Raw genomic sequence first — 16,690 nt, forward strand, 5'->3', positions numbered from 1 at the left:
ATGCTTTTTCGGTGAGGTGCTTGTGATAGATTGTATGTCTTGGCTGGCCTGGAAATGCCTGTGTTTCTTTGGATAACCTGGATGAGGCAACTAGAGAGAAGGAGCTCTGGGCGTTTTTGCTTAGACCATGAAGGAAATGAAGGGGTTGTGGTAATAATAACAATAATAATAACAAGAAGAAAAATAAGATTATTATTATTACTCAGTACTCCACCAAAACACTAGAGTGTAATGCTTGCATACTGCACCGATTAGATGCTGTTTATAGACGTAATGATAGTGATCCTTCTTATTATCTGGCTGATTGTCTATGAGTTCTGAGCCTCCCTCCCTTCCTGTCGGGCTTGGTCTCCCTCCTCTTCAGAATGAAAGTCACTGAGTGAATTACTGAGGCTTCAGCCTGAAGCACTGTCAGTTCACAAACTCTGAATGAGCCATTTGCTTTAACACGGCTCCTCACAGGAGTGTGTTTGCAGCACAACTGATTTGCATTTATTTATTACTGATGATGAATACTCCACCTTGAAGGATTCCACTGGTGAGTTTACATGTATTAATAACTAATTGTGTACACTTCAAATTGATGCCAACTGTTTTCAAAACAACTGTCAAAGATTGTTTTTCTCCCTAGAGCACAGAGAACAGACAGTACTCACATTTAACAATATGTTTGTTTTAGAAAATGTATTCCAAAATTATACTTTTAGATGTTTTCTTGTCTTTGCAAAGTTATGTTCATGTGTACTGAAATGTGCATGCTACGAAGACTGTGTTTTGTATCAAGTAGACACAGTTTGCAGCTATTTGCTTAAGTTTTTGTTTTCCACAGAATTGCAAAACAGCAGTGAGGTAGCGCTGTGATCTTTACCTTGAAGGATGGCTTCTCAGTGGTTCAGTAGACTGCTTGCGTTTGTGGCTGAGGCAGAATGTACATGCTGGGAAGGAGAAAGCAGAGTGGATGTTATTTTGATGTGAATGTAAGGACCAAAGAACCAACAAGGGGAGAGGTGGAGCACTCATATTCAGTTTTCTGCTCCTCCACATTAACCCTCTTGGTGGAAATCAGATGGCAGCTCCACTGACCTTGTACAGTGTGCATAGACACACTGATGGCTTACAACTGAGGAATTATTACAGCCAGCAGCCTCTCTTTCTAACTTTCTATTACTGTTATTTTTAAACAGTACTGATGGGCACAGAAATAGAAGAAGCCTGATTATGTAAATAAATTTGAAGTCATTCTCATTAACTACCTAAACTGTGGTACCCACATCTAACAAAGTTACACAATACTTACAAACACTTGCCAAAATGGCAACACTGACATTTTATTTTTGGAACCATCTAAAATCCTTTGTCACGTTAGAACTCAGTAAGTCAGCACTCTTCCCCCTCCCCTCCCTAAGTTTTATTAGATGACAGCAGCAATAAACCCTCTGCTGCCACAATCATGGGATGATATCAAAAATAGAGGATGATAACAACTTGCACGCATGATTTCCTGTCTGATGTCTTCTTGTGTCAGCAGAGCTAAGTCAGCATGTCAGAGAAGGAGCTCCACTGTGATGGAGAACACTTTGTTCATTCCAACACATCTTTAAAAGTGTCCAGTTTGCAGCCAATCACAGAGCTACCTTTATTCAGTCACCAGCTCTAATGCTGCTCTTCAAGCAGACCACAGCAAAGTTCATCACAGTTGCCAAAACCGAGTTACAGAAAATCGTCCTGTTGCTGCATTGACTGAAGGGTCTCAGCTTCCATAAGAAAAAGAGCCAGTGCATCTGCATTAGAGGCATCTTCATAAAATAGCTCCAGTACCAGTGCCACAACTGACATACTGGTGAAAAGCTGGTAATATATATTGAGTGTTTAGATCTACTGTAGTGATACACAAGTCAAGTACTCTAGACCACTCCACCTGTGCTCCACTGTGAGTATGAAGTCTTTATGGTTAATGCCAGTGCCCTTAAGTCTATCATCGTCACTCTAAACAAACAATTGCATTATTTGCTGCTCAGAGATGGTAAAAACAGTCCTTGAGTTATTTTCAGCCCTGAGTCTTGATTCTACACAAAAACAGGCAGTTTTTTTGTTTGGTTTTCTTTTTTGTGTACAACAGTATTTTCACACTTCTTACTCATCTTTGAAAAAGAACCCGTTATGGAATGACTAAATGCAAGGTGTTTAATACTTTAACAGTTCAGATGGTAGAATTACTGTGGGCAGTAATATTCGCCTGATTTTTTTTGCCGTCCAGAGAGACAGACAGAAAGGCCAGGGTCCAGCCTACTTGTAAAGCAGGTTAACTCATATATTGCTAGGGTCTCCAAGGCAAACTGGTCCTGGTTGAAGGACCAGAGAAGCGATTTAGATGCCTACGATGAGTAATAGAGCAAGGGAACGGTTTACCCTGCCTGGGATAGGGTTAGCAGCTCTGTCGGGCCCCTGCTGGGGGGCCTTTGGGTCTCGGGTCTGTGGACTCAGAGCTTGGTCTGCTCTGGCACAGACAGCTGCCACAGGCTTCTACACTGTGGCTGCTGGGTGACGCTTAAGTTGATTGTTGCTGTGTTGTTTTTGTTTTGCTTGTGTTTCACTGGCTCTCTTCACCTTTCCTTCTGTTAACTTTCTTCCCAACTTCTCTTTTCTTATTCTTTCTCTTTCCCATCCCCCGGTCCTGTACATTCTGACTGTAATAACTTAAAATCAAAAATATAAAAAATAAATAATAAAGATTGAATAAACTATGAAAATCAAGTAGACCAGTATAGTAAAAGCCGTAATGGGCAACAAACTAATCATGTGATTCAGGTGTGTTGACCCAGGGTGATATCTAAAACCTGCAGGACACCGGCGCTCGAGGCCTGGAGTTGCCCTCCCCTGGTCTACAGGAATCAAGACTGGGACCAGTAAGATGCAGGAGGAAAAATGGAGTATCCACTGAGTGGGCCACAAGAGCCTAGGTTGTTGGAAACAATGCCTAGATGGCTACTGCTGAGACTTGCCTACCACCAACTACGTTTGATGGACAGGTAGGTGGAGACAGATAACACCAAGAGATATTCTGATAAGTCTCTAGAAAAATAACAAAGGCAAACCTAAAAGAGAAGTTTCATACATGAAGCAGAGGCAAGGAAAACAAACTATATGACGTATTGTTGTGGCATGAATAAAAGATGCATAATTGACACAGGCCTCTTACATTATCCATCCTTGTTTGCAAATCTCCATGTGAAGTTATGACGTTAAGCAGGTCAATCAATCTGAGGGACACGGTGTCACTTATCTAATGACGAAAGATCAAATGCAGCCATTCTCAAATTAAATTTGAACCGCTGGCTCCACTAGCCTTTGGTACCAATGTAAAACTGCCACTGGTGTAAATTAACTTTGTCTGTCGTTGAGCATCAAGTACAATGGCAAACTGCAAACCTGAAATTTTTTTCATTTACATGCTAAGTTTTGTTTCTTATGGCCAGATGGTTCCTATTAGGGGTGGAGGATTCATGCAAGCTTCCTTAATAGCAATGAAGAGAACAGCTAATTAAATACAATTTTACAATAAATGATTCTAAAAATTAAGAAAATTAAAGTTGAGAGAATTTTAGTGCCAGCTCAGGTGTCAGCAATTCAAATTTGAATTCAAATGTTTCAGTGTGGCAGTTAGCCACATTGTGCAGTTATCATAACATATATAGGAAGCCTTATGATGACTCTTTATTGTGCCCTAGCAAACGTTAATGTCATGCAGTGCCTATGCCCCTATCCTCACTGCATCTGATCAGAGGAGCCCAAAGGATGAGCCCTGGCTTCTTCCTTGGTGATTTCAAAACTAGGATGCCATCACTTGCATTATCGAAGACAATAGTCCATAGGCTACTTGAGCTGTGTACTTATCACAGCGTGTGCATCATGAATAGCTGTGGAAACAGCAGCGCAGTGTTATGGCAGCACCCCATTACCAGAACACGGTGTTAAGCGTTCAACACATCAGACCATGCCTCGCAAGACAGACAGCACGACGCAGAGTTGAGTATCATTCACAGCATGAACAATGGGATAAAGAAGACACTAGGGCCTGATGTAAAAGGTTTCACCCCCCTCAGATCACAGGATCCGAGAAACAAATGGCCCAATAGCTGGAGCTGCGTGCAGTTATATTCTGCACCATATATTCTTCATTCACCTCTGATGTCAGCAGCACACCAAACCTGAGATTCTGGCGTTTTGGGCAAAATAAATTTATATTTAAAAATCGATTCAGGATTTTTAAAGACTCGATACCACATTATCCAAATTAGAATAGATTTTAATCGATAATCAAAAACCACCCCTACATCTGATGCTTTAATGACTTGCTGAAGTAGATCTGCATTATGTGAATCTCTTGTACTAATACTAACAGTAACAGTAACATAATAATAACAGCAAAGAAGCTTAAGTTTATATACGGTGGGAAAATATCATAATAGAAACCTGTGAAGGTTCTCAGTTATCCAGGTCATCGTAGTCAAAGGAGCTTGCAAAGAAAAGCGTCTGGACTTCTTTAAGTTGCTTGAAGACGTTTCACCTCTCATCCGAGAAGCTTCTTCAGTTCTAAGGTCAAATGGTGGAGAGTCCCAGATATAAACCTAGTGGGAGTTTCCCCCCACAGAGGGACAAAAGGACCCCTGATGATCCTCTAATCGCCTGAGCCAAGGTGTGAAACTGGGTGTGGGTCCCAATCAGCCAGAGTTTCGGGTGAGTTCATTGTGAAACCTGGCCCCACCTTATCATGCGAATTCCTGAGGTCAGATTGCTGGGTCTGAAATGCAACACGCTCAGACAAAAACTGGTTCACCCGAAAGACAAAACTCCAAAACACAGACTTAACAATGTGGTGTTTGCTGTACAGTGCAGCAAGGAATGCTCAGACCTCTACATTGGAGAGACCAAACAGCCACTTCACAAGCGCATGGCACAACACAGAAGAGCCACCTCCACAGGACAAGACTCAGCAGTCCATCTGCATCTAAAGGTCAAAGGTCACTCTTTCGAGGATGCCAATGTTCACATGTTGGACAGAGAGGACAGATGGTTTGAAAGAGGAGTGAAAGGAGCATCTATGTCCACTGTGAGCGACCATCTTTGAACAGAGGCGGGGGTTTACGACACCAACTCTCTGCCATCTATAATCCAGTTTTGAGATCCCTTCCCAGACGCCTTAACACCCACTCACATCCTGGGCCATCTGACCTCAGGAAATCACATGATAAGGTGGGGCCAGGTTTCACAATGAACTCACCCGAAACTCTGGCTGATTGGGACCCACGCCCAGTTTCACACCTTGGCTCAGGCGATTAGAGGATCATCAGGGGGTCCTTTTGTCCCTCTGTGGGGGGAAACTCCCACTAGGTTTATACAGTGGGGCAAAAAAGTATTTAGTCAGCCACCGATTGTGCAAGTTCCCCCACTTAAAATGATGACAGAGGTCAGTAATTTGCACCAGAGGTACACTTCAACTGTGAGAGACAGAATGTGGAAAAAAAATCCATGAATTCACATGGTAGGATTTGTAAAGAATTTATTCGTAAATTAGGGTGGAAAATAAGTATTTGGTCACCTCAAACAAGGAAAATCTCTGGCTCTCACAGACCTGTAACGTCTTCTGTAAGAAGCTTTTCTGTCCCCCACTCGTTACCTGTATGAATGGCACCTGTTTGAACTCATCATCTGTATAAAAGACACCTGTCCACAGCCTCAAACAGTCAGACTCCAAACTCCGCCATGGCCAAGACCAAAGAGCTTTCGAAGGACACCAGGAAAAGTATTGTAGACCTGCACCAGACTGGGAAGAGTGAATCTACAATAGGCAAGCAGCTTGGTGTGAAAAAATCAACTGTGGGAGCAATCATCAGAAAATGGAAGACATACAAGACCACTGATAATCTCCCTCGATCTGGGGCTCCACGCAAGATCTCATCCCGTGGGGTCAAAATGATCATGAGAACGGTGAGCAAAGATCCCAGAATCACACGGGGGGACCTGGTGAATGACCTGCAGAGAGCTGGGACCAAAGTAACAAAGGTCACCATCAGTAACACACTACAACGGCAGGGAATCAAATCCCGCAGTGCCAGACGTGTTCCGCTGCTGAAGCCAGTGCATGTCCAGGCCCGTCTGAAGTTTGCCAGAGAGCACATGGATGATACAGCAGAGGATTGGGAGAATGTCATGTGGTCAGATGAAACCAAAGTAGAACTTTTTGGTATAAACTCAACTCGTCGTGTTTGGAGGAGGAAGAATACTGAGTTGCATCCCAAGAACACCATACCTACTGTGAAGCATGGGGGTGGAAACATCATGCTATGGGGCTGTTTTTCTGCCAAGGGGACAGGACGACTGATCCGTGTTAAGGACAGAATGAATGGGGCCATGTATCGTGAGATTTTGAGCCAAAACCTCCTTCCATCAGTGAGAACTTTGAAGATGAAACGAGGCTGGGTCTTCCAACATGACAATGATCCAAAACACACCGCCCAGGCAACAAAGGAGTGGCTCCGTAAGAAGCATTTGAAAGTCCTGGAGTGGCCTAGCCAGTCTCCAGACCTCAACCCCATAGAAAATCTGTGGCGGGAGTTGAAAGTCCGTGTTGCTCGGCGACAGCCCCAAAACATCACTGCTCTCGAGAAGATCTGCATGGAGGAATGGGCCAAAATACCAGCTACTGTGTGTGCAAACCTGGTAAAGACCTATAGTAAACGTTTGACCTCTGTTATTGCCAACAAAGGTTATGTTACAAAGTATTGAGTTGTATTTTTGTTATTGACCAAATACTTATTTTCCACCCTGATTTACCAATAAATTCTTTACAAATCCTACCATGTGGATTCATGGATTTTTTTTCACATTCTGTCTCTCACAGTTGAAGTGTACCTCTGGTGCAAATTACTGACCTCTGTCATCATTTTAGGTGGGGCAACTTGCACAATCGGTGGCTGACTAAATACTTTTTTGTCCCACTGTATCTGGGACTCTCCACCATTTGACCTTAAAACTGAAGAAGCTTCTCGGATGAGAGGTGAAACGTCTTCAAGTAACTTAAAGAAGTCCAGACGCTTTTCTTTGCAAGCTCCTTTGATCATAATAGAAACCTGAAAACATTTGCTGGCTCAAAGACCAGCCTCGTACTGTAAAGCAGCAGCTCTGTGAATGACTTTGGCCATTCACAGAGCTGCATGGACATATTAATGGATTTGAATTAATATGTCCTGTCATAGTTCTGGGTCAGTTTGACCCAGTATTTTGAGTTCTCATGTTTTGGTTTGATTTTGTATTGTATTCTGATTCGTGTCCTTTCTTGATTATTATTAGAACTCTATGTTTCAGTTTATTCTGGTTAAGGCTTTAGTTCTTAGGTTTTGTTTTGGTGCCCTCGTTTTTCCTGCCGGTGTAGTTCAGAGTCTAGTCTGCGTTTGTGTTGTTATTTCCTGTTTTATTGTGAAGGTCCATGTCTTATGTCAGTGTGTCTAGCTTCGCTCCCCCTGTCTCATTAGCCCTAATCTCTCCCAGCTGAGTCTCCCTTCTGTTTTCCATTCTCTGATTGCGCCCCAGTGTATTTAAGTCCTGTCTTTCTCTGTGTCAGTGTCGTGTCGTACCATCAGATTGTGCCTGTGAGTTTCTGTTCTCAGGGTTCCTTGTTCAGGTCATGTTTTGTTCATCGCTGGCAATAAAGCTGCGGTTTTTAGTTGCAATCCGTCTACGAGTCCTGCATTTGGATCCTCACCTCTGCCTACCCGCACAGAGTCCTGACAGAACGACGCGACTAGCATGGGTCCAGCAGACTCGCGCGTCGCCTCAGATTGGGAGTATCTCGCACAGCTGTGGGATTACTACAGGAGGATAACCCAGGCTGCGGACCCCTACAAGAGGCAACTGGAGGTAGTGTTTGTTGATCACTTTTTGTTAGTGATGGCCAAATGAAGCTTTCTGAAGCTTGTATTGAAAACGGTTCATTACTCGAAGCTTTTCAACACAGTCCTCTCTGGTGACATCCAAACCATTAAGAGCAGCTTGAATCCACAAAATAAAACCAACCGCTTCATTAAGATGGCCCACTCTACAGAGTGGGATTCTGTCTGATATTGGGCCGCCGTTGTGTTGCTTTGAACGTGTATTTTTTTGGTGGTTTAAAAAAAAAGTGTTTTATTTGTTTAATAAATTTTAACCAGTAAACATGTTCAAACATGCACCATGGTGTGGTCTTTCTTTGCTTGTGACTTCTTGATGTTGGTAAATACTGTGATGGCATGCCACACATGGTAAGCTCCACACCTCACCACCTGTTGATTCACTTTAGTTTAATTTACAGTCACTACTTTAAAATATTCTATTTATTGTTCAATATCGTTTCTTTATTAAATGTATTCATTTTTCCATCACACCTTCCAATGTTTATATGGTGTGCACACATATTAACCTTGCAAGGTCAAAGTTCTGTTTTATGTTATATTAATACATCTTTCTTTGTTTGAGTTACCTGGGGGTTGGTGTCTCCTCCTGTCTGGCAAAAGGTGTGGCAAAGGGCTGGGAGACCTGAAGTACTACTGACAGCCTAATTGGATTGCACCACATGCTTCATTGCCTGGGGGGTGTTTCATGTTTGTTTAAATGTTTTGTATTAGTTGGTTATATGGCAGCCATCTTGTTTTCCCCCGTGTGTGTCATTTGGTTTAGCTAAACCAGTATTTAAGTCCCCCTGTGTGTCATTTCAGCAGGTCAGTTTACCATATGTTTGTTTGAGGTTTTGTTAATTATTATCTTGATTTTAGTCTATTGAGTTGACCTCTTTTATTGGTCTCCCTGTTTAAGTTTTGGCTTTGTTAAATGTTTTCATATTTTTGAGTCAATAAAACCCCTTTTTTGAATTGAAACCACCTGTGTCCTTTATGCTTTACTGCTTGGTCCCTGACAAATACAATAATTGAAAAATACCACGTTCTCTGAGACTTCAGGCATATAGTCCCTTCGTCGTCCATCGTCACTATTAAATTATATATACATATAATAATGTACAACACATTATGGAGTATGCTTCTGCTCTGAGGTCCTGCCTCCATGCACTTATGCAGTTAATCGCTAGACGGGTATATTTATAAATAATATTATATTAGGGAAATTGTCCCAGACATATTTTTGACCTGGGGGTAGAATTGATTGTGAAATGGAAAAGGAAAATGCTTATGAACTTGCAAATTAAAAACATGATGCATTTAAAGTAGCCCTTTTCCATTTATATTTAAGAAGAGAATTTGTTCCACTGTGCGATGGCTGAACCTGTTCCTTTTCGTGGAGATCATTTCTCCTGCCTTAAGGAAAATCCCTTCACATGGCACAGAGGAGGCTGGAGTGCAGAGAAACTGGTAGAGATGCAGGTATACAGTCTACCTGGGCCCCACAAACTATCAGCTAAAGAGAATAAATACATTCAATTGCTGCACGTTTGGCAGACTAACATTTTCAGATTAATTAAACAAAATATATATTTTCACAACATTACATGTAAAGAGTCAAGTGGAAGTTTTTCTAAAGTTATTTAATGATATTTATATTATGGAAGCAGAGTTTTGACATTTTACCTTTTTCCAGTTTTCAGATAAAATAAACACGCACAAAACAAAAGCAAACGGCCAGAACACAAAGCTGGAAAACCCACCGGATTGACAAAAATCAACTCAAAATCCTCCCACACAACAGAACCTCCTCTTTTCCTCACTGGTTCCAAATCTCTCAGTGGAATGATCAGTGGTTCGCTATCTGTCACCATCAAAACACCACAAATCCCCCGAATGATTCACTTCCTTATAAACCATTGAATCAGACACCGAAGCAGTTAGGCTCTAAATGAAGCTTCAGACGTCACTGATCACGTGACTCTGGCCAAACGAATCAAGCTTCGACACAGTCTGAAGCAGTGTGTTGATTTTTTTGACACATGCTTCAAGCGGGCCATCACTACTTTTTGTCATCCACTACCTCCACTGTCAGTTTTATGGACATAAAAGGACTAAAGCATATCATTACAGAGCTGAGGGCGAGGCTCTGTTTGGCATGGGCGGTCCGGGCAAGGGAAATTCAGCTGCCCTCCTGGAAGCCCTCACTACTTGGTGTTCTCAGTGTCAGCGGCCTTTCCCGTCGATGTTAATTGCCAAATTGCTAGATCCTCCCTTAAGGGAGAAATGGCACCCTCGTCATCTTCGCCCCACCACACCTCCACTCTCTCCTGTAGCATTGACTGAAGCAGCTGTTATTGGCCCTGCAGCACGGAACGCCACAGTGAGTAAAATAGACTCCGCCATCAGAACTAATTCACTCACTAAGACCTGGAAAGTTCAGAGGAGTCCTTCTGTGTTGACTGGCATTTCTAACACTGTTTTTGCTGCCAAGCCGCTTCTCTCTGAGAAGAAATCTGGTGTTCCTTCTTTTCTTGATTTTAAAACTAGAAGACTGAGATCTGTTCCGCTATGTTCAAGACTGTTAGCTCAGCCACAGTTAGCTTAGAACCTGTGAGCTTAGAAACTGTTAAGCCTGTGTCTGTTAATCTAACAACTCTGATTTCTGAGTCAGTGGGTTTTGAAGATGTTGACCAGTAGTCAGTGAACTTGGAAGTAATCAACCGTATCAGGTAGCTCAGAGCCTGGAGGTTTAGGGTTAGTCGACGCAGTGTTAGTGGACCTTTCGGCCCAGTCAGAGAGACAGAGATTCTCCCCAGGGCTTCCCCAGAGGCTGAGTTTGAGTCAGTTGCCACGTCTGGAGAAAGTAGAGCCTGCTAGGTTTCTGCCGTCAGTCCAGCCTGTAGTTCAGTCCTCTAGTCAGCCGCCCAGCAGCCGCCATCGGCTCAGTCAGCCGCCCAGCAGCAGCCATCGGCTCAGTCAGCCGCCCAGCAGCAGCCATCGGCTCAGTCAGCCGCCCAGCAGCCGCCATCGGCTCAGTCAGCCGCCCAGCAGCAGCCATCGGCTCAGTCAGCCGCCCAGCAGCAGCCATCGGCTCAGTCAGTACTAAGGATTTCTGTGCTGTCGGCCTCCGGGTCGGCTTCCTGAACTTCTGATTTTTGGACTTGTGTTTGACCCAGTTTCGTTTCGTCTCCTACTGCTGAGATTTTGATTTCTTGAACTGTTCCCTGGTCTCCAGCATTTTTGTTTTGGACTGCTTCCTTGTGTTTCTGGAACAATGCTCCCTCTTTTGTTTTGTTTCCATTCTCTGATTACGCCCCAGTGTATCTAAGCCCCGTGTTTCTGTGTCACGTCGTACCCTCAGACTTTGCCTGTGTGTTTCTGTTCTCAGGGTTCCTTGTTCAGGTCATGTTTTGTTCATCGCCTGCAATAAAGCTGCGGTTTTGTCCTGCATTTGCATCTTCACCTCTGCCTGCCCGCACACAGAGCCCTGACATGTCCAGTATGCTGACATGTTGCTATGTTCATAATCATAACACTATCAGGTGATAAATGATCTTATTTTGAAATTGGGGGGGGGACTATTCATACAGCACCATATCACCTGACAAACTCCAGGTCAGTGTGACATGTGGATCCATCATACAAGGTTTCAAGAAATTCAACTCTTTGACATTTCCAAAATTTGCGTATTGATTACTATAAAATGTGGCCTAATGTTAACATCTGCTGACAATAAGACTGACATCGTGCCAGCAGCTTTACAGAGCCAACAATTTTTGGTAAATTATTGTCACAGAAATGGAATAAAGTTAAAGTACCATAAGGCAAAGGGAACTACTTTTCTGCTCTATGCGCTCCTTCTTTCTTGCACTCCCTCTGGACTGGCAGTAGGTACAACTCAGAAAAAGCTGTCTGTGCATGTCAATGTCAGTTTTGTCTACAGAACATTAAAAAGCAAAGGGGGGGACATAGATCAACTAATAAAAAAGATAACGTAAAACCTGATGAGGCTCAAACTGAACTTGAATTAAAAGTCGAGGTAAATAAGAGAATTTTAAGATAGGATTTTAAAGACTGTATACACTCTGCAGTATGAATATCAAGTGGGAGGTTAATCCAGACAATGCAACTAAGAAATCCATCCATGCTTTAATTAAGACCTTGGCTGCATGCAAGAGCATTTAGATCGATGGTGTAAGTTTTGTTATATAAATTCATGCAGCTGATTGCCATAACATTTTAAACTATGCAAGTAAAAGAAAACTCTTAAAATCAATATGAAAATAGACAAAGAGCCAGTGTAAACTTGCTAAAACTGGAGTGATATGATCACGCCATCTAATACCTGTTACAGGACATGCAGCAGTGCTTTGGACCAACTACAAGCGACGAACAGAGGAATGTTCAGAGAACAGCAGTAGTCCAATCTAGAGGTGATGAAGGCATGGACAGGTTTTCCTTTTGGAGGAATAGTATTTTGCTTTGACATATCAAATTTTAGCATTTAATATCAGTAAACTAGTACCAAAATCGTGTTTAGATGTTAAAGAGATGAGAATGTTAAAAGTCCTTCCATACAATCAGAAAACAATGCAAAAGTAATACAGGCACATGCAAATGCAGTGGCCACATCATCCTCACTGTACGGCTGGCACAGTGAGGTACTTCATGTCCATCTCTAAGTGCCTCTTGTTCAAAAAAGCAACTTTAAAACGCCCCTTATCTTGAGATGCATACACATCATTACCACTTTTTGAAAACATGTATTTGCAGCCAATGTTGGGTTTAACTCATATTTATTGCATTACAAAGTTACCATAATAAACTTTCAATTTTTGTAACATGTAACACACTACTGTATTAAATTCAGTAAACACTAAAAGGCATGTGTCCTCATTTGGGAGGCGATGTGGTTTCTGTTGTTTGGAGGTAATTATTTGATAATGTATGTTAGCTCATGTTACACAGTAGCTCAAAAGTAATGTAAGGAATGGTATCACAAATTAGTTCAGTTCATTTTTTTTTCAAACATGTGCCTTCACAGTCATTACAAAATATCATTCTATTCTTTTGTTTGGAAAGGAGTAGGCAGAAGTATACTTATTAGTCCCCACCCCCTCAAGTTTTACCTCTCATTGATTTAATTTTCTTTTAGCCTTAAATTAAACAAACAACATATGAAGCAAAAGTAAAGCAAAGACAAAACAAAACAAATAAAGAAGCCCCACCACAGTATAGTTACTTTCATATAAATAAGGACTGAATGGTAACATTTGCAGATTCACAATGAGACAAACAAACTAAAAGACTATTACGAGCAACATTACTGCCCTGGGTTAACCCTGTGTTCTTCATTCTTATATTTGCTAAGAGTGTGTTTTTTATATTTCATTTTAAACTGGTTTATGTTGTTACTTTCTTTCATTTCTTCTGTTAAACTGTTCCATAGTTGAACTCCTGCTACAGAGAAACATACTTTTTAAAGTTGTTCTAATTACTTTGTATTTTTAAATTCCATTTCCCTCTTAAGTTATACCCACCTTCTCTTTCTATAAACCATTTACAGATTTCTTTTGGAAGCGTTTTATTTGTTTTACTTTATATATTATTTGCGCTGTTTTAAACTCCACCAAGTCCTGGAATTTAATAGCTTGCATTTTGAAAAATAGTCCATTTGTATGATCCCTGTACCCTGTTTCCCCAGACCTCTACACAGTAGCTCGTATACAGCAGTAGTAAAGCACAGTATAATATATGCAGGGCTTTCTGATCCAATATTTGCTTTGCTTTCCCCAGGACAGCAATGCCCCGTGCCAATCTCCCTCGAACATAAGTAATATGTGGTTTCCAACAGACCTTGTGGTCAATGATCACACCAAGAAATTGTATTTCATTTACTCTTACTAAACAAACATTGTCAACACATATTTCTACTTTGATATTCTTCTTTTGGTTTCCAAACAACATCAATTTGGTTTTATCTAGATTCAATGATAATTTATTTATATCAAACCACTTCTTTAACATTGTTAATTCCTGTGTGATCATCTCCAAAACTTGTGGCAATTCCACATCTGAAAACAGTACAATTGTGTCATCTGCAAATATTACAAACTTTAAATTCTGCGAGACTCTGCACAGACTATGTACATAATAAACGATGTACTCCACAAGCAATATGCATCATATTAGATTTATATTCATCTATTTGTACATATTGTTGCCTATTCCCTAAACAGCTTTTTAACCAGTCCAAAACCACTCCCCTAAACCCGTACCTTTCCAGTTTTTATAATAGAATTTCATGATTAACAGTATCCTGTGCGTACCTCTTATTATCCATACATTCTGTTATCTCTTCCATTAAGTCTATCAATGCATAGTTGTTGATCTGTTGTTTCTGAACCAATACTGATTATTTTTCAGCAATTCATTAAATGTAGTATTATTATTGTTATAATTAAGTAATGGAACACTCCCCCCCCCATGGAATGAGTCGTGTGTGTGTAATTGTGGATTACAATTACAACATCACTTAAAAAACGAATCTAAAAATATAAACTCAAAAAATCATTTTTGTGTGAGGTCCCACTGTTACCTCCATCATTGCAGACATAAGTACAGAAATTACTACCAGCACAGCAGAGGTCTGAGTTTCCAGGTTGCCAGAGCCATATCTAGAAATTAAAGCTGCAAAAAGCAATGATAGGGCCCTTACAACCTGGGGTACCTTGAGATATGCTGCAGCTGGATTATGCTGATAGCAGAGCAAGATGCAGTTTCGGGTTTTCTTGCAATAATTTAGATTAAACTTTAATTGACTTTTGCATAAGCAGGTTATTTAGGTTAACCGGTAATTCTATATTACCCATAAGGGTGCTGAATTTCAGACATGTAGTGCTGGAGCAGCTTCATTGAATGCTGGTAGGTGGCACACTGCCACACTCAGTAGTAAAGCCCATAAAACAGCCTTCATCACGTTGCAGCTAACGTTTATTTTAACCACATGAGGTGAATAAGAAGAAGTCCATCAAAATAACTAATAAAACGTTAAATTATTTAGTTCTCACTAGGTCGAGCTCAAACTATCCCTGACTACTGGCATAAAGATGCGCTCAGGTTGGGACTTCAGTGAAACATGAAGTTTGGGGCAGACTGAACAATGCGTAACAAGCCTCCGGTGCTTTATGGACTAACATCGAAATTCATCATGCTTTCAGAGCCATTTAATGACAACACACAGTTGTATAGGTAAAATTAGACCAGGGTTTTCTGACTACATGTTAGATTACTTTGTTCATTCACCTTGAAGCTGTGCCTTAAAGCCTGAAATAAGAAATATTTGCTAGAAAATTAAAGTTTATTGAACCATCTGATAAATTTGTTTAAAAAAAGATTTTATTTATTTTCATTTCTGTACATGATTTATAATTTGTATCACATTTGCTACATCTGACTTTTTTTTTTTTTAGATTTGCTTAAAGATGTATTGTGCAATTTTGTATTTGGTTTTTGAGAGGAAAAAATCACACTGATGATGTAACAGCCTTGAAAACTCACCCAAAAATTTTTTTTGTCAAATACGACACAGCAGTAAGCATTACGGTTTAAGTGTGAAATATGACCTTTCCTGTTGCCACTATGACCATCATCAAACATTACTATTATTATTGTTTCTATTACACTATTATTGTGGACCCTTATCAGAGCAGATAAAAAAGGGGCCTTTACAGTTCTCATGCCCTAAATATTTAAGCTGCCATAACTAAAAAGCCCAATAAGTACGACACAATGGCTTCAACAAGGGACAAACATACTCTAAATGAATGCAATACATTAAATGAAAGGTGAAATGTAAATAATATCAAGCATGGCAGTAAGTTGTTGGGCCATCCCAGTTTCTTTTTTCCTTAGCACTGAATCCCCAAGTCACTGTAGGGATGGCACACGATTTCATGACTGTAAAATCAATGGCTTAACCCTTCCCTTGTGTCCTATGAATGGGGCAGGTCCGATGGTTTATCACACGTAAACGTGAGCAGCCTTTTATCTTCAGTGACAGGTAAACTTTAACCATGACAGGTAACAGCTCCCACAGCACAACCAACCCTTAGACACTGCGGTGTGGAGGGGGGGCATATTTCTGTAAAACGTTGTGAGCAGCACATGGGAAGGACGGGTCAGCTGACCACACGCAGTTTTCAGTGGATATCTGCGTGTCAGTATCGCGCTCGCTGACTCATTATTTTACTTTCAAACACGAGCCTTCAGCTAGCCAGGCTGGCTAATTTAAAGGGACTGTTAATCTCGCGGATGTTTGCGGTATACATTGTCACGTGGAGCACAGGAAATCGCGTACCGGGTCTTGACCGGTTATTGTTCAGTAAAGATTTTGTTAAAAATCACGGGCACGTTTACAGTTAAGAAAAAACAACAAGATAACAGAGACATGCCGACAGGAGCTAGTGAGCTAGTGCTAAAGGCACTTTCAAAACAAGTAAATGTTCGACACACTCACCGTCTGTCAGACAGCTTCACCCACGTGCATTATGGGAAGTGTAGTTGTATGAACGAGTTGTAGACCGAAAAACATGTTTGAAAAACTACAAGTACCAGAGGGCATGAGGGACGATCTTTATGTGGCGTTCACAGCCAGGAGGAATATTTTTCACAGATTCGACAGATTATTTTCTGTAATCATTTAACTGAAATATGCTTTCGGTTAAAATATTGATTGGATGTGAGAAACAAAGTATGAC

The 16,690-nt window shown here is 41.1% G+C and overlaps 1 protein-coding gene and 1 long non-coding RNA gene across 2 annotated transcripts in view; one reads left to right on the top strand and one right to left on the bottom strand.

Annotated features, from left to right (window-relative positions):
* The window catches only part of fhit (fragile histidine triad diadenosine triphosphatase), a 155,771-nt gene extending 139,297 nt beyond the window's left edge, over window positions 1-16,474 (bottom strand). The window contains exons 1-2 of the mRNA XM_004571419.3: window positions 16,450-16,474; window positions 869-935 (exon numbers count right to left, since the gene is read on the bottom strand). The gene's annotated coding sequence lies outside the window, so the exon portion shown is untranslated. The remainder of the gene's footprint in view (window positions 1-868; window positions 936-16,449) is intronic.
* LOC143418551 (uncharacterized) lies at window positions 409-8,523 on the top strand. The gene is made up of 3 exons (XR_013098540.1): window positions 409-538; window positions 2,844-3,029; window positions 7,781-8,523. It is a non-coding gene; the product is annotated as an uncharacterized LOC143418551 (long non-coding RNA).
* Window positions 16,475-16,690: the final 216 nt, after the last annotated feature.

The sequence above is a fragment of the Maylandia zebra genome, linkage group LG5, assembly GCF_041146795.1.
Source record: "Maylandia zebra isolate NMK-2024a linkage group LG5, Mzebra_GT3a, whole genome shotgun sequence".
Lineage (NCBI taxonomy): Eukaryota > Metazoa > Chordata > Actinopteri > Cichliformes > Cichlidae > Maylandia > Maylandia zebra.